Source organism: Nylanderia fulva, unplaced genomic scaffold (genome assembly GCF_048542155.1).
Source record: "Nylanderia fulva isolate GAGA-0341 unplaced genomic scaffold, ASM4854215v1 Scaffold50, whole genome shotgun sequence".
Lineage (NCBI taxonomy): Eukaryota > Metazoa > Arthropoda > Insecta > Hymenoptera > Formicidae > Nylanderia > Nylanderia fulva.
The window spans coordinates 388,912-409,103 of NW_028190588.1; the positions used below are offsets into that span (position 1 = coordinate 388,912).

Below are 20,192 nucleotides of genomic sequence, written 5' to 3' on the forward strand. Positions count from 1 at the left end.
GGAAACGTGTCCATCGGCGAAATGTTCCGTCGCGGATCGAAGAAGAGAGGGAGATGGGGATGACACGTTTTAGAGATTCGGTTCTCGCTCTTCGAAAAATCGGCTTCCAATTTTTCTGATTATCGAACTAGCGCGAAAAGGAGCGAGAACGGATATCATTCGCCCCGTGCATACGAGAACCCGGTCGATTTCGTATTCGAGATGCCCGACCGCCGTAACTGCGTACGGGATTTAAGAGATCGTCCGAGTAATGGCGAGAGACGGAGACGCATACTAAGCGCGGACGCGACGCGATCGGTTCCCCGGATCTCATCTCCGGAGCTAACTAGCGCGATTCTCGCCTCTCACACCTGGGGGACCTCTCACACCGTGAGTCAACGTCTATAGATGGGATCGACGACGGTGACTGGCGGGAATAACTGCGACCGGAATATTCTATCTCGATGTGCACATTTTTTTTTTTTTAAGTGCGGCGATTGGCGCTCCTCGCGATTGCTGATGATGATGGAAGATTTTATTTTAAAATATGCAGGAAATACTTTCGATATTTTGTTTTATAATACACATTCAAACTCTCTGATAAATATTTTTCATTAATATTGAAAGTGATTCTTTCTTCTTTTTTTTTTTTTTAATTTCTATTGATACCGACAAGCATAAAATAATAGGTGTCTGTATATACAATGGATAATAAAGTCGTAATATCGTTTGAGTGCGCTTCGATTAATAATGTTGTGCGATGTGCGTTATGATCATATATATTGTGTTTATACGAGGTGAACTAAAAGATGTTAATGTAAATTTCCTGCACGTCGCAATATCGCGGGCAAACAATTCTTGTGTGCTCATCTCAGTAGCTGCATCATATGAAGCAAAGAACAATATAGTTATCTAATCAATAGACGTAGCGTAATACTTGCGTACTCGTGTAACATGCACGCTCGCGGCAAGATCATTACCGACAATTTATTGAAAGTCCCCGATAGTGCACTTTGTTAGTGATTGGAAAGGTATTTTGATGCAAATATATATATAATTATTATTATTTTATATTCTTAACATTTTATATCATAATACAATACGCAAAATATCAGATATTGAATAATATATATATATATATATATATATATATATAATATATAAATAATAATAATAATAATAACAGCAATAATTTAAACATATAATAATAAGTGTTATTCTTTAATTACTTGACATTTTGTCTAGAGATTGTGCAGTAAATATATATATATATATATATATATATATATATATAATTCGGCGAAAACGTTATTAAATATTCCGATAATTTCCAATATATGCCCGATGGTTCGATAATTTTTTATTTAAAATGGATTTTTGCATAAAAAACTTTTAGTTTAATATCATACTGGTTCTAAAATTTACAATTCATGTTCACGGTGCAAATATTATATGATAAATGGAGAGGATAATGGGTGTAACACATTTCCATTATTTGCTGCATAACTTTTAAGCAAAATGTTATGTAACCAGAGAATAATGATTATTATTATACATATATATAATTTATATTTGTATCATGTGTAATTTTTATTATTTTTGTTCTATACCTAATAATTTGCTGCTTATTAATATACTAGGCAAAATGTTACATAATAATAATAACTGTTGTTATTATTATTATTCTATACCTACTCATCTGCGATAATTTGCTTAAAGATTATGCAGAAATAATAGAAATGCATTAGACCCATTACTGCCTTTATTCTATAAGGTTTATACATTACACATGAATTACATAAATTTTAGAAAATCAGTATAATATTAAATTAAAAATATACAAGAATTTATTTTAAATAAAAAATCTCATCGGCGGCATATCGGGCGGCAATATCGGAAAATTATCGGGATATGCACATGGGATATTTGTCAACACATACGTGCCAAAAAGCGAGAAGAATTTTCTTGATGTTCCAAAATAATCCATTATATATTGAAAAAAATGCATGCCATTTTCTCTTTTATTTTAAACAAACCATTACAACGTATGTTGCATTTTCAATGAAACGTACATTGCTGAATGAATAATCATCTCCGCCACAAGACTTTCGGATGAGGCGAAGAGAGAGAGAAAAAGATAGCTTCGCAAGTTCTTTCGTAAACATTGATGGGACGTCGAGTCGATTCCGAACGTCATCGTATCCAGCGTATCAATTGATGCGAAGCCGACATTGAATTAATTGAAAGTCGTTCGCCGTTGAAACGCTGCCGCGCGGGCTTCGCGTCATTTTGATATGGTTTTAATTAAACAACGGACATCGCGCGCCTGAGAAGAGAGAGACGATCTCTCGAGAAGATCGGACCCGGAGCGCGATAGTACGTATTCGATGGACGGCAAGTGTACATTGGGTGGATGAGGGTAAGTGAGGAGGATGGAGGATGGAAAGACTGACAAGTGGAAGCTAGATGATTGAGGACGACGATGGTACGTTTAACGCGATTAAAAAACGTCGCATGGTCGATCAAAGGCAACGATCGCTCATGGCACGCGAAATTCATCGATTTTCGCTGGTAAAAGGACCACGATCTCATCGCTCGTACAATGTAGCTCGAAAAACGCCAGTTAAACGTTCGTCGTGTCTAAAAGTGCAGCGTGACTAACCGAGCGTGAAACTCTTTTCATCGCCTAAATATTTATGTGTAAATGAAGTTGGGATAAAGCTCGTTTATTCCGTGAAAAGTTATATGATTTTCAGGACGCATCTCTCTATCTATGTATATAATAATAACATTTTAAATTTATCTTGCATAATGAGTCAAAAGAGGGGTATAATAATTATATATATTCACTGTCTTTCGTTTATATTTAAAAAAATTATATTTATCTTATGAGGAAAAAATATGGGAGGAATACATTTATTATTTTTTTTTTTATAAAATAGAATGACAATAAAATCTTATTTGATCATCTAATAATCTCTAATATATTTATAACATTAAAATGTTATAAATATATTAGATTAAGTATTAGATTATTAAAATATATACTATTATATATATAAATTAAAATTTTTTAATAGATTATTTTAATAGATAAATTAAAATTTTATACTAGTTTCCTCAAATTTCCAGCTGAATAATTTACCAAAATTCGACACGTAATAATACGTAATATCAGAATGCAATAATAATTAAAATACATCGGGAATATTAGTAAAGCTTCGCACGGGAGGCGACCGTAGTTTAGATGAAATTACTATTCGTCGATGGATTAGCAATACACTGCGTCAAGCCGTATATTTGTATAAAGTTGGTCGACCGGTTATTATAATAATAACTAGTTGGTACGTTTGAAATGTGGCGAGCACACACGTCGTTGAACCGATGCCGTAATGTGAACCGTGTAAATTGTCGCAACGAAAACAAAGATCACATATACAGTGGCAACCAAATTTACGGTGTAATACAGTAATACGGTAAAATATTGACTTTATAAAATTAAACTCGATTACGAAATATACAAAAGGTAATACATTATTATATAAATGATATTATGTTGCATTGAAATATTATTCTTTATTAATACCTATACAAATATAAATCAGAATATAAATATAATTTATATGTGCAATTTTACTGTATTACTATTAAAATGATTATTAGTCAGGAAATCTCTTACAGAAATAGAATAGAAAGATATGGAACAAGAATGTATTCAGTTGACCGAAATGATTAATTACGTCTTTAAACGTCTTTTGATTTTAATATTTCTCTGCGGAACGTGTATGAACTTACTTGATTAAACCCATCTATCATATTGCATTATATTGCATCGTCAGATTTATGCGCCACATGATTATTCCCCGTATGAACCGGGGTTTCTCTCTCATCGCGCGTCGTCCTTATAGAAATATGATCTACGGGAAGACTCGCGAATTTACCGGCGTATAAACGCGTATTCACGGAGCGGGCTTTCACGAGCCGCCAAACTCAGGTATATCATTAAAATTAACATCGCGTCGCGTCTGAGTAGAGCTTTAGGCGAAAGTGGTTACGGGGAATGAAGCCGAATGCAGAAACTGCGAAAGCGAGCGCGTGTATGGGAGCCGTTATCTGTACGGGAGTCACGTAACGTCACGGGTATCCTTTCTTATCCTGCGTGTGCGAGAAGCGATCTGTGATTCTCGCCGGCGCGGCGTTTCCGCGGCTAGAATTATACGTGGCCGTATTATCAATTTTCGTTCGCGACATTCATACATATGTATGTGAGACAAGTCTGAGTCCCGAGTCAAAGCTTCGCTCTCCTTCAGAGATCTTGAAAGGGGATATTTTTATATTAAAGTTGGCTTTGATATTTCTTTCAGGGCCGATTTTTCCAACATCTCGCTCAGTTTTACCCAACAGATAGCATATTTTCGTCTCTTTTCAGACAAGTTCCAATAAAAGAGACAAAGGTATGCTAGAGTGGAAACAACCGGCCCTTGAACACACGATTAATGCTCCATTATTATTATTATTATTATTATTATTGTTAAAATGAAGAAGTGGAGTTGATCGATTGAATTTCTGACAGACTAGTACCTAGTACGCTCGCTACAGCTCTCGTTTCTCACGTCACGGACGCTTCGTGAGAGGAAACCGGCTTTGCCATAGCATTATAGGGGAAGAGCGTCTGCGGTGGCTCTAAAATTGGACGGACGACGCGACGCGGTCGCGTATCGAGTTTCCTGTGTCTAAAGTCTATAACATCAAGATGAGCCATTCGGCAAGGGACGCGGCGTATCAATAATGCCCGATAGCGTGCGGCCGAAGTTCACGGAGTTGAAACGCGATACAATCGAGCGGGTCCGGTCTTCCTCCCGATGGGACGGAACCGTTTCTGTGTATACGCCGGTATTTTTATATGGAAAATTTATCAGTCTGCGGAGAGATACGTCATACGCGAGAGGGAAAGTATGTCGCGAGGTCATAAAAATTAAAAAGCATCCTGTAATGCGGCCGCGCGCATCTTCATCACGGTGACGTGTACGTCATTGGAATAAAGTGGATTGCGAAGAGAAAATACAGGAGAGAGAGAGAGAGAGAGTCGGAACGGAAAACGTCCGTGCAATATGTTGCCTGCGTTAATATTGCAAACCGGCGGACGAGACAATGGCAACACGGGGTGTTTACAATTTCGCGAGACACACGTTGTTCCACGCGCGTCTCCGGAGCAGTAGCGCGATCGCAGTTTGCTCAGACAGCAGACCGTCGTCTTCTACCTCCGTCGCACAAAGTGACTCCCTAGGATTACACGGGAGATTAAGACGCAACCAAGGCGCGGCGACGTACGCCGTGTATACGTTACAAGTTCCAAGCACGTTTAAACAGTCTCTTAGCGACAGGCAAACGGACTAAACGCGTCGAAATTATTTCCGTCGCGACGGCGGCGCCGGATATTGCGAAACGTAGCGCGCGCGAGCGAGCGCTATACGATCGAGCGAGTTTACGGGTGCGGGTGTGTAATGAACTTCGCGATAACTAACTTATCTTTATGCGTAATCCTCGGATGCGCACGCTTTCGCCTACCTATATACCGTGCGAATCCTACTCGCTGTGAATTTCAAGTGAATTTTACTACGGCACCGAGCGGAAATGGATATAGAGAGATGTATAGTATATATTACGTATCCGAGGAAATATTGTACAATCATACCTGGATCAGAGGAGCCAGACTACTCATTTGATGTCGCTCTTTGATATTATGATTTTATTTCGGAAACTTAATATTTATATTTTATTTTCGGATTTCCTAATTTTAAAAAAATGTCAGATTTGCAATTTTCCTGGAGTTTCAAAGACTGCAGAATTAAATACACAGGAGTGATATCGCGAAATATATAATGTTAATAATGATCGCAGCTTTGGATACGCAATATTACTGCGTGCACCAATTAAATTGGAATTTCGTTGATCCTCCGCGGATGTTCCTTTCCTTATTTTTCTGCGATAATACGATGCAATCGATATTTTTATAAACTCCGTTATTATATTAGTGTAATAATAAATTGTTATACCCGCAGTTTTTCCTTAATCACATCCTTTCGATTCTTATTACGCGCGCGTCCATCTTGTTTAATGTCTCTCGCATTTTTTCGTGTCGTAACAAAGCGATTCGTGAATAACCCTGGTTTCTGGAAAACGTCGATACGCAATTTCGTTTTTTAACGACCGAACGATATTTTCTTGCGGCCATCTGGAAGAGTTCGTTAACAGTTACGGCGATCGGGTCTCCTCGCTCTATTCGCGGCGTCGTTAGCTGATTGAACCAGATAACTAACGGCCCATGACTCGTTAAAATGTCGCCGATCGCAAAAAATGTCAGATAGACCATCCGGTAGGAACTGTTCGCCTCGATCTGCGTAAAGCAAGCACGAACGTCGTGAATCCCCGATTGGGATATGTATAATTTTTTAAATCCGCGACTTCTCTGTTGTAAATCAAGCGCTACATGATAATTAATGCATTTTGTCGTGATTGTTTTTGCCACCACATTTAATTAATTCGCTGTATAATTCTTCGAGTAATCCGTTGATTAAATCTCTTAATTTTATCCAATTTCGTAACCTTATTTTTTAATCGATTTCCTAGTTATTTTCTTCTCAATCTTTCCATTTTTTTTTTTTTAGTCACATTGCCTGGTTAATTATCTGGTCAATTTTCTAGGCAATTTTCCAGTCGATCTTACGATTAAGTCTCTGCGTCGTAAGTCATCTGATTAAATTTCTAGTTAATTATCAGAGACGCGGTCGATTTTCTGATGTAAATTTTCCGATTACCATTTTAAATAGAGAAAAAAATTGTACGATCGACGGAAGGGTGTGCTACATATGATAACCGTTTGAAATGGGCCGAAACGCTGTATCCATTTAACGAACAACCTGAATTCGATTCGCGGGAAGGCCGACGCGACGAGGGGAATCGTTAACACCGCAGAAATGTGCCGGCGTGATTAAACAAGGCGCAAAATAAACCAGCGAGCGCGACGAATTGTATGTATACGCGATACGGACGCGACGGTCGCATTTACGGGACCGATTAATCACGATTGGCTTATCCGCTTTAATTGTGCACAACGGATCGCGAAGAGTCATGAACGTCCGTACGTCCAATGTAAACGGCATTAATATTCGTCACGCAAAGTGGATATGGATCGGGTGCCAGCGATGTACGCGCCGATCGCCCATTGTTCCGCGAATTCAAAGTGGCATCTATGTATATATACATACATATATATATATATATATATATATATATATAAATATGTAGGACTTTTTTTAGACGAACGGTATCAAATGAAAATTTTACAAGTCTTTATAAAATAAAGATATATTACAATAGAATTCGGTAATTATTTGGTGATGTTCACGGTAACAAAATCGAGCGAGGACTCTCTAACTTCTGACACCCTCGACAGCCCATTGCCTGTATTTATATCCCTTCTTGTCGGTTTCTAGACTGTTCTTCAATTTTCAGTTAGTTCCCTAACCGCTGCCCTCGTCAAGGTAATTTTATAAACAAAGTCATGCGAGCTGACTCACTTTGCCTTGTTCGTGTCCTTATTATTGTAAAGAATTTGTCTCTCGCAAATAACAAGTGAGACAAATATTATCGTTCGCTTATACACAAAAATCATTCGCTCGTTATAATTATATTCTAAAATAATCCCAATCCTACATATATATATATATGTGTGTGTGTGTGTGTGTGCGCATATATATATATATATATATATATATATGTGTGTGTGTGTGTGTGTGTGTGTACATATATATATATATATACATATATATGTGTGTGTGTGTGTGCAAATATATATATATATATGTGCATATATATATATATATATATATGCGTGCGTATGCATGTGATGCATACCTGTTTACGGTAAACCCCCTGGGCGCTCTTGTGTGCCGCAGATAGCATCCAGGAACACGCTACTCATGATATTTGTGCATGTACTCGTTCGCCTATCCCACCATCACGCTATGAATTTATTTATACGCTCATGAAATCGCTCCAAGTCTCCCCGCAACTCGTACGTTTATGTGCGAATGTATGGTGTCCAGTGTATAATTTAACCTGGGTTTGGATCGTGTTGAACGGGGAGGAAGGAAAAGGGAGGAGGGTGCATGTCGCTCCCTTCGTTCCATTCATAGGCAGGCGGTGTTCTTCTGTCGAAAGCACTCTGTGTGCATAAATGAACCAGAATCGTGTCGTAGTCGACGATGTGTTGAACGGCCATTTGCATGTGGAATTGTCTAATGATACTTGATGTCGCGTGAAAGAGTCATAACCAAAATCTCTCATAATAGCGTGTGAAGAAAGTAATTCGAGATTGAAAAAAAGGGATATACAGGGATGCCTCAGATTTACTGTACCTTTCATATTACCATTGCACTCACTCATTAATGGGAAATTCTTGAGGCGATTTGGAGACGATTTTTCCTCAGCGAGAATCAAGCCAGACATCAATAATTTTCAAGTTATAAACGATTGAAAATAAAAGTTTTTTTGTAAACTAAGCCTTGTAAAAATAAATTATTAACAAAATTACATTTTTAATTAATTTCATAGGTAAAAATTTACTTTAATAGAATTTTAATTCAAGACTCGAAGTTACAAAAATATATGATATCAAAAATTGGGAGCATTAAAAAAATGATGAGTTTGTATGATGTCCCGTAAACGGATGGTACGGTAAGGTTGTAACACCCTGTATAAGAAGAGAGGGAAAAAAATAATATTTCACATACACGAACGAGATGACGCACAGATGCCAAGATCCATCTCGTCCTCCGTTAAACAGGGTTATCAAGATCGCCGTAAGGAACTCTCGCGGAACGTAATCTCCATTTGCGAGCTCATCGTTCTCTGGCATGGTCGTAATTTTGCACGGAAGGCAGCCCACGAAGGGCATCATTTGCCCTCGTCCTTTCACCCTTCCAGGCGTTATCGCACGCCAGGATTCACCTCTTCAAGTTCCATAAACTAACACACAGGTGCGTATACGCACCTATACGTAACCGAGGTCGACCCAGACCAATATTGAATAACATAGCTGATTAAATACCCGACACGGATGGTAGCGAGAGACGCGCGGATGGGCCCCCCTTGTCTCTCCCCCTCCCTCTGTACGTGCGAAATGAGATTAACCCGCGACACATGTAAACCCTCAAAGCACACGTGCGGCCCGTCTGCGGTATATGCAAATTCGTTCGCGGCCAGCCAGTCCCTCCTATTTCGGGAATTTCACATTGTTTCGCCGTCGTCGGCGCTCTCAGCGTCGGCTTATGACGGGATTCGGAACATCCGGGGATGAACGATTGGACGTCCTCGGTCCTCGTCGACGGGCGCATCCGGAATTTTCACGACGGTACGTGTGAAACGACCGAGATGAGATATTTTGCGCGATAATTCAGCATAGATGGAAATAGATGTGTCACTGACCGAAAGTACATGTTTTTTTTTTCATGCAAAATATATACGAAGAGACACGATGCACTTCATTTGATTTATTAAGAATTTATGCGGTATAATAAGTACATACGATTTTATCAAATGATGATTCTATGAATTTTGCGACCTATCGAGAATATAATTGTTCTCGTTCGTATTCTTTTTGCATATTTTTATGAGAAACAATTTATCGAGTAATATTTTTTTATTAGATCCGCGGTGTATCCATCGATTGAAGGTAATAATTGCCTTTATTCTATTATTATCTTTAACTTACTTTTCAAATAAGAGAAGTTTTAATTACAAAATCCAGACACGCGATCTATATTCTTCGTTGTATCTTGAGAGACGCAATTATCTTAAGAACGGCTATATTATCATGCGATATATTATTCATCATAATCCTTGTATATTTAGAGAGAGAAAGAGGAAGGGTATATATATATATATATATATATATATATATATATATTCTAATACACATATATGAGTTCCAATATTAAATAATTAATTCAGAATTAATGATAGCGATGACGAAGCTATTTTTATTAATCGGTTAATATATAATCTTTGATGATTTATGCTCGGATAAAAAAAAATCATTTTTTTCCTCTGATCACTGAAGATGCATCGTGCAATATTTATAGGCGAACGATGTCCGAGAATAGATTCAACAAGTAGTCACAAAGGGACGGTCCGTCCTAATCCGCGAATAACTATATATGGTATATATATAGCAAGAAAACATACGATTCAGACGAATTCTCGAATAGGTAAGTTCCACACGTCAATATAAAGGAAGCGCCTCGCATTAGCATCTATAGCAGATCGGATTAAGGTTGGAAAAATTAGGGTCAACCGCGAGCGATTATTCGAGGGTGACTGACTGCACCTTTAATTGCAATCCGTGGACGTTGAAAAAGAACGGAGCTGGGTCGCTTTCCCGATAATAGAGATTTATTTCACACGCTGTACGTCGTGGCGAATTGCTCCTAAATAAAGACGCATCGTTCGAGATGAGATCTTTTTTTTTTTTTTTTTTACGACCGTGTGATCCTGAAATGGTGCTGATAAACGTCGCAAACGTGACGTAAAAGTGACTGCATTTAAATATTAATTTAAGACGTTTGGAAATAAATTTTATTTCGGTATAATATTTTTAAAGAGAAAAGCTCTTTAGGAAGAATACATTTATTTCTTTCTCCTTCTCTCCCTCAGGGATAGAGGAACATAATTGTGTTAGGACCGATTTTGCTAACTTCTTGGTAAGTTTTACCCGACAGGTAGCATATTTTCATCCCTCTTCAGATAAATTTTAAAAAAGAGACGAAGATATGCTACTTGTCGGATACATATATATATATATATTCTTCCTAAAGAGCTTTTCTATATATATATATATATATATATAAAACTTACCAAGAGTTGGAACAACCGACCCTTAGTCTTTGAACACCTGTGTCACCCACAATGAAAATATGACAAGTCTGTCAATCAACGCGCGTGTTTAATCTTTAAATAAATGAAGGGCCTTGCAGAGGCGGATATATATGATGCGGAGATCAAGCGACAATGGCCGATAAAAGTGGAATATCGCAAGGGACGTATCACGTATGCGGGATGCCGGACACATTTTTTCCCCTCTTTCTCTCTTTTTGCCCCTTTTCCTTTATTCCAGATATACGACTCGCCCGGGCGGTTACGTCGCCCGGGACTCTTAAGGTACACGATCCACCGGGGAATCGAGAGAACGAGCTCTCTCTCTTTCTCTCTTTCGCCGAGACGAAGAAGGGAAAACATACATACGTCGCGTTCAGATCTCGAAATAGTTCGACAACCCTCTCGCCGTGGTTGAACGCGTTAAAGAGTGGGCCATTCGTCTGTGAAAATTCGGAATAGCGTTCCATGTATATTTCGTATCTTCTTTTATTTATGAATTTTTACCTCGATTTGAACGATTTTTTTTCCTCCGAAAATGAATTACAATTGCAAAAATCACTTGGATCTAGTTGAAGAAAATTGCATTAAAATAAATGAAACGATTGAATAAATAAAAAATGACAAAAAGTTTGATTAAAACTATATCTATTTACGCAACAAATAACATTAATACTTTTTATGTCGTTTAAGGAGTTACGCTGAATAATAACAGAGAAAGTGCGTTTCTTGAATAAAGTGCCGCATGTAGGAGAGTTATATTGTTCCGCACAAAGCGAGCACTTTGCACATAGGAAAGGCACATTATCGCCCTATTTACATCGCGCATCATATGACGTGCACAAAGCAAACGAGCTAGCGTAAGCTCTCGCGAGAGCTTACAAGGCACAGAACAGTCGACTGCACGAAAGACATCGCGTCTCACAGCAACCGTAAAACGCATCTCCGACCGCGTATGTTGTACAAGGTAATCTTGAACGAACCAGAGAGAGAGAGAGAGAGAGGAAGAAGCCAAGAGACAGCGACAATCTGGTGAGAATACACGATGGGAAGACCGAAGACAGGAGGGAGATACGCGATGTCGCTGAAATACGAACGAATGGAGCCGGGCGTGTAGATGAACAACCATAACTTCATTTGCGCAATGGTCCGAGCCGAGGAGGAGGGGCGGAGGGTGCCTTTCCGCCACATAACCACCACCGATGTGAAAGCCCCATAATTTTCGCCGGCGCAGCCGGTCGAGTTTCAACCCTCTCTTCGCGCGGGCTAAGTCAATTACGGTGCGGCGCATATACATATATGAGCGCGATAACGCGGAAGATGAAGAAGACAGAGAAGAGAGAGAGAAGGCGGATCGTCGCCCGGAGATTTTCGCGATCTTCCGTGTGCACCCCCTCGGGCGTTTTTACTCTTCACGTATCCGCGCGCGCGCGCGAGTTCTTCTCCCGCTGCACTCGCGAGAGAGAAACTTTATTTCTGCTCATCGATCGCGTTTGTGAGCGGCGGTCTCGCGCGCACGGGGAATACCTTCATTTCAGTTCCGTCGGCGAGGTCTGTCAATTATACTATAACTACGCGCATTGATCGGAAATCAAAGTTCTTGACCCCCTGGGGATCCCGCTTCTTTCTCTTTCGCTCTTATAAAAGCGGAAATATCGCGAATTTCTCAACGTTCGAGTTCGCGATCAGAATTCTTCGCGGAAAGATACTTTGGAGATTCTATAGACATTTTAATATTTTAATTATTATTATTATATCGTTGTATTTTTTTTTTATTCTGTAGTAAGTCGAAGCGAGGAAAGTTTCGATTATCTTCTCTCTCGTCGCAGATGTTTCTGGGTTCAAAACGCGAGATTCAGTTGTTGCACGATAAAATTAGACCGAGCTTTTTTTTTGAGGATTAATCGATCGTTTTCTGCGCGGAAAGATACTTTGGAGATTCTATAGACATTTTAATATTTTAATTATTATTATTATATCGTTGTATTTTTTTTTGATCCTGTAGTAAGTCGAAGCGAGGAAAGTTTCGATTATCTTCTCTCTCGTCGCAGATGTTTCTGGGTTCAAAACGCGAGATTCAGTTGTTACATGATAAAATTAGATCGAGCTTTTTTTTTGAGGATTAATCGACCGTTTTCTGCGCGGAAAGATACTTTGGAGATTCTATAGACATTTTAATATTTTAATTATTATTATTATATCGTTGTATTTTTTTTTGATCCTGTAGTAAGTCGAAGCGAGGAAAGTTTCGATTATCTTCTCTCTCGTCGCAGATGTTTCTGGGTTCAAAACGCGAGATTCAGTTGTTACACGATAAAATTAGACCGAGCTTTTTTTTTGAGGATTAATCGACCGTTTTCTGCGCGTTATCGGAGCTTTTAATTCCAGTATTCGGACACGCCCTTGGCAGCGGAAGGGTTGAGGCCGCTCTCTCTTTACACACACACATAGACTCGGGGCGAGCGTGTATATACGGGGGTTTTTCCAGAAAACGTTTACCGTGCGCTTTTCCGTTTTCGGATAAAGACATACAAACGACTTTTCAATGCCACCGCGCCTTTGTGAGAGAATGTCCTGGGTGTTTTACGGTTCGATAAATTTCAGCGGCGCGCAACGGCGTGTGTACCATGTAGACCGAGGCATAACAATGTCATCAATGTCTTCCGGTCGACAAAGCACTTGCTGTTCTCGTTTTTCTGATGCAGGCTAAATCGCATGACGTTGTCGCGTGGATCTCAGAAACGACGCGAACGCGCGGGAAATCTTATCGCTTATCGACGTCGCGTATCGATATGCCGTTCCTTCACGTCGTGGCGTGTGTTTTTCGAGAAACGTGCAGCCGCGCGTATTTTGGAAAATGTTTCACGTAAAGGTGGAACGCTTGTTATATACTCTATTCCCTAGCGGAAAAGAGGTTGCAAACAGTGACGAGATTGAAAATTCATTTAAATGAAAAAAAAAAATATATATTTTCCGGGTATAAACTAATTTGAAATAATTTATATTCGTTATTATCCGATAGAATTTTATTCGAGCAATTCCACAGGTTATTATACCTATTATAAAATTTATCGCACCGTTTGTTACGTTTGACATTGAAACCGAACGCAAATTAATCTTTCGCAGTTTTAAATGAATTCTCCAAATTAAACCGCGCGCGGCTTTGTGTTTGATTTCCACGAATTTCGGGAGGAAGCGAAGAAGGTAGGGGCGAATGGATTTCCCGCCGAAAACGGGAGAACCATGTTTTAACGTCGTAAAAAAACGCGGCGCGTTATTTCTTCCGTTTGCAACTCCAACACCGCGTGTGTGTATCCTTATCTTCGCCGGCTGAAACACAACAAAAACCAGGTGACGCCGGCAGAGAGAGAACTGTTCTCTCATCTTCCGCGCGGATACGACCGCGATTTCTCTTCATTTTTGGCGCTACACACATTATTTACCCGCACTTTATCACCATTTCCGCCGGTCTCTGCTGGTCGCCGCAACACGGCCGCCGTTTTATCTCCCGTTTCCTCTCTTTCGCGCCATCCCACGCTCCTTCACCGGTCGCAACTTCGCCTTTCGCGCGGCGAACACATGTGCACGCTCGGCCGAGGGGATCCGACGCGCTCTTTGCCAGACTCAAACTTCCGTTTAAACTTTACCCTTTCAACTTTAACCCTTTGAATCTTTATCTCTCTAACGTGTGATTTATTTCTATGGACTAAGCAGGTGGGAAAAAATTAAACAAACTTTCTGAGAAAGAATTATTTTAACATTGAAATTTATATAACAGCAAATAGTGAGCGTGCAAGTTTTTTCGAAGCTTTTGCACAGAAAAAATAGTATCCTTGAAAGAATGCAAATATGCCTTGATTCAAGTATATTTTATCCTTATAATAGCGCCAAATATAAATAATTTTGGATAAAGGATAATTTATCCTTAAAACAAAGTGCAAAATATTCTTGGTTCAAGCTGAAATTTACTTCTAAATATTGCAAGGACAAGTGTGCATCGGATATAAGCGCTACTTTCAAGTATATATAATAATTCTTAGTCCAATAACATACTGAACGAAATTTGACGCAAGATTTATTTTACAGATAAATTAAATTACATTTACACCTCCCATTTAATGCTAAATGGGCCATTGCAAAATGTTTCGTTTTTATATTTCGAATTAAATATGGTATACGAATACGAGACTCAATATTTTCGTCCCAATATTTTTCTCGCCTCTAAAATCTCGAATTATGATTTATTTAATTATTCGGTAGCCAAAAAATGTGCACAAATAATCTGAAATTTAAATATGTATTTTACATTATATAAATGTGACTAAGTTTGTTTTTACCATATGCGATTTTTAAAACAAGAATATATCTTAAGGATAAAATATACTTTACACAAACTTATTTATTATTAAGGCAAATGAAAATTTGTGATTACAAAGAGCATTCTATGCTTAAATCAATCAAATAGCGTTCGAGAATAAAAATATACTTGAATCAAGGATTCCTTTTTTTTTCTGTGTGGTAAATCTGGAATTTAATCGCGCCGAGATATTTCGCGGTAAAAGTCGAGAATGAAAAAAAAAAAAATTAATTTCAGAAAAAAACTTACGCATTTTTTTAATTACCAAGAATGACGATGTATGATTGAATTATGCGTCCGCGTAATTGACTTTTGTGCCATGTACATCGGAGAGGCTAATTAAACAAATTTCTATGCATAGAACGGGTAATAACAATATTGTAGACAATTACGGTGGGCAAACTCACATTGACGTTACGTATATAAATATATGTTATGTAAATTACGCGATGCCGCGAGTCGGACATGTTATTTTGCAGCTCGCGTTGCGCTTGGCTATTTTGCAGTAGATTTTTCACGGCAAAATTGCGCGTCGGCAATTTCGACGCGGCAAATATCCCCTCTCGTACATATGTTCACGTCGAGAGCGCGCCGAAATTAAATGATTTTACTCCTGTAATGGACGCGCGAGAGAGAGAGGATCTCCGGCAAGTTGCCTGTGGGTCTTGTACCGTCGCGGAGTACAAAGGATCGAGGAGTACTTGGCCGAGAGTCACGTGACGGGGCGTAGAAGGGACCGGCGTGTGTGTCTTCGCCAGGATGTTCGTCACGGAATTAATGGCCGGTTCCGGTAGGGAGCCTCCAGCCCCCATACGGGAAGCATTATTCCGGCGAAAAGGCGACGAGGCAAGAAATTATGGTTTTGCGTTCATCGGGGGTCGACCGTATCTTCCGAGGACGGTGAAGGACGGAAGGGCTTCTCTGGTTTATTGGGGATTATGCCGGGGATATTGGAACATATGCTTTCTGCCTCGTGCTCGCGGGAAAAAGACCTTCGACGAAAGTTATCGACTGCCTGATCATCCCGAAAAGTATGAGAATGGCTTTATTGTTCGCGTTTTCGGGGCCACCGTTCAAATAATTGCGCGAGAGAAGAATGCCGAGAGTCACTCGTAATAAATTCATCCCCCTTGACCGATAGACGTATAGATTAGAATACACGCGGAAAAGAATTCGCACACAATAGGCGAAACCTATTCCCGCAAGTTTTCCACTTCTCTGTCTCTCGCGTCGCACGCGCAGGAGGAAATGGAAACTTGCGGGAATAGGTTTTGACTTGAGGTCTTTAATCAAAATCTCATTTGTCAGTTAACTTAAAATAAACCTAGTTGAGAGAGAAAGAGAGAGAGAGAGAGAAGAATTTCATTCTAAGATATTCAACATGGGAAATTAAAAGTCGTGCGAGTAGTTTGCCAAGTTACTGACGGATGTCCCACGTGTAATTTTCGTTCAGAAAACTTCGACTCCGAAAACTCGTTAACGAGTAACGCGTCTCGCATCGTAGAGATTTAGAATTGCATTAAAGCGACGATGATACTCGCCCGACGAATGTTTGATCGCGTAACAATCGCATATACAGGGTGTCTAACATAAAGTGTCACACCGAAAATATACAAGTAGATCTCGTTATTCGGAGGCAATTTTTCCTCAGCAAAAAGGTCGAAGAAAGCCATCATTTTTTGCATGTTCCCATTTTTTGCCATCGTGCAAACCTTAAATTAAAATTGTATTATTATAACTTTTTATAAAGCCTATAACTCGAAAATTATTGATGCCTCAATATTTTTGCCGAGGAACAATTGTCTCCAAATAACAAGATCTATTTGTAGATTTTCGGTGTGACATCTCGTATCAGACTCTTTATGTAAGTACATTCAATCTCCCTCGAAATGAGATATACCTATCTACCATATACTATATTAGTACTCCGACATCCGCGATACCGCGATGGCCGTCGAAAGATCGTGTGTCCCGGGTGCGATTTGCTGACTGGCTCCCGCGTCTGCGAAGTTAATCGGCCCCGAGATAAGGGATGACGCCTCACTTCCGCGGTAATTAGATTGTGCGGTTCGGCAACAATGGTGATAGAGCGCGATAACGAGCAGGCCCCGACGTGCCCGCGGAAATGCGCCGGCGAAATGCTGGATTTATTGTTGCGAACGTTCCCCGAGCACGATTCCTCGACACCGCTCGGGAATTCTTGATGATGTACGCGCGTGGATGTTCCAGCGCGATATTTGCCGTGTCGAAACTCTGTTGCGCCTAATTAGCTTCCATTCTAACGAGCGTTTCGCCAAGATGCGTGCTCAGCTTTGCCAGATTGACAGTACGATTCTTTTTCAAATGTACAACGAGAAAAGAGACATTCATTTTTTCTTTTATTCAATTTTTGCGAAAGATAATGTATCGATATATCAAACAAATAAAAAAATTTTGACAACTAAAATAGGATGTCTTAATGTAAAATACATGTTTAAATTTCAGATTATTTGTGCACATTTTTTGGCTACCGAATAATTAAATAAATCACAATTCGAGATTTTAGAGGCGAGAAAAATATTGGGACGAAAAAATTGAGTCTCGTATTCGTATACCATATTTAATTCGAAATATAAAAACGAAACATTTTGCAATGGCCCATTTAGCTTAAAATGGAAGGTGTAAATGTAATTTAATTTATCTGTAAAATAAATCTTGCGTCAAATTTCGTTCATTATGTTATTGGACTTGGCGTGCAATCTTTATTATATATTATGAAAGCGAGAAAAGTGTAATTATCAGTATCGTGTCTCGTTCCTGAGTCGTTAAAGCGACGATTCAACCGACATTGTCGATAACAAGCAGCTATTGAAGCGCCATTGAATTGCGGTATCGTTATATCCGATCGATGCATTATATACAGCGACGTATACAACAGCAACTTTATTCCTCGATTTGAGTCTGTCCCCCTGTCTCTCTGTTTAATGCGCCACTTAAAGTGGCATTCGCGTAAGACCGCGTACATATTTCCGGGGAAATAAGATAAAAGTGCGACGCCGCCGCTTTCACTGGAATTGGATCGTGTAGCTCAGTAATAATAGTGATATAGTGTCTCCGCGGAGCCCTATTATTACCTCATATATTACGGAGACAGTTCTGAGGTAATAAAACGACGGTCGAAACTGCGGAACGCGGCTTTGTCGCTATCAATAATCCGTTAACTCTTAACAAAATAGAAGCCTTCGTCAGCTTAGCGGAAACGATAATTCATCGTATCGGGTTAACTATACAATTCGCGCCCTCTTGTCGAAAGACCGTGTAATATTTTGTCGCTTCGCTTTAACATCGAAATATCGGCTTTAAGGTTTTTCATTAATTTTATACTTATTGAAAGATACGTATTATTGAAGATGTCTTCAACTTTTCCGGTAAATATCCGAGAGCTCGTTTATTCTCGTTCGATCGATTTACGACGAGTACGAGGAGGCGATGATCGATTATGAATAACTTTGAATATCGGGGCGAAATGAATTCCGCAAAAACTGTCTGGTGAAAAGAGGGAATCGCTGTTTTGAACTAATTAAATTTACCAGCCCAATAGCGATGATTACGTTATTGCTGACAACTCATCGCGTGCCACTGTATCTCAAGTTAAATTTATTACACACGGCTTTGCCTTTTAGATATTCACTTATGTGCGAAACAAAACAATTTTTCAACAGTTTTTTTAGCACGCAAAATAATTAATATTATTAACGTTTCAACCAATTATACGGTGTATTTTTCCGTCTCATATTCATTTCTAGATATAATTGCAAGTTCCCTCTCTCCAACTTGTCTGATCATATTATCGACCATTTCTACTTGTATATGCGTTTACCATTAATATTCCTGCGCGAAATATTTGTAATTTTTTTGTATGATTTATTAAAATATTAAATTGCTTCTCCCTGATTAAAATATCGAATAAAATAATTAATTTTGCTTTTTCGAAAAAGTGTCCAAGAGAGAGAAGAGAGAGAGAGAGAGAGAGAGAGAGAGAGAGTGATAAAATCATATTTGTTATCTGCGTTGTAAAATATCCGCTGCAATATTACCTCCAACATTCCCTCGCTAAGGGCGATTTTTTTCAGTAGCAAGCTTTTTCGCACAAATTCGCGCTAGCAATGATTTTATTCGGCACATACATATATACATATATATCTATATATGCGAAATTCCGCTTTTGTTACTCGCGGATATACATAATTATGCAATAAAGGTAAAACCGTATTTTACGCGAACGTCGAAGTATCGATTACAATATCGCATCCGATAGTTTCACGATCGCTCGAGGCGAATGGATGCTATTAAAATCCATGTTATCAAAACGCATGTTCTTTTTTCCCGCGTGTTAAAAAAAAAGGACATCACCAATTTCCGGGCGAGATTAAATATCTCGATTTAGAGATTTCATCCAATTCGGGCGAAATTATAATAGAGACGACAGATTTATCCGCGACATCGCGGAATCCACGTCGCCGCCGATCGCAGCATATGGATGTGATCTGGACGTTGTTATTCGGCGATGTTAATCGTCGAACTGCGGGATAAGGGCCGCGTCGCGCGGCAATTAGGTTACGTGACGCAATAACGATAACGATGACAATTATAACCGTGTCGACGAGGTGATAATCCCGGCTGCTCGTCGAACTGTTTCGCGCTGTCCGCCACCTCGTTCCCATCGACCCATCGCTCATGCACCGTGTGATAATCTTCGCCGGACAATGGACTCGATAACTCGTTGCCCATCCGATGACGACGACTACACCACGGACTATACCGGGATGATGACGATATTCGATCCGTCGAATATCTTGCGCGCGGTTATTTATTAACGGTGCGTGATGCGCTCCTCGTGCGTATATATATCTATATACGCACGCGTGAGTTATCACCACGC

The 20,192-nt window shown here is 39.4% G+C and overlaps 1 pseudogene across 1 annotated transcript in view; it reads left to right on the plus strand.

The window, feature by feature from the left end:
• LOC114933954 (uncharacterized) overlaps positions 1-20,192 on the plus strand; it is a 213,350-nt pseudogene that overhangs the window by 1,791 nt on the left and 191,367 nt on the right. The window lies entirely within an intron of this gene.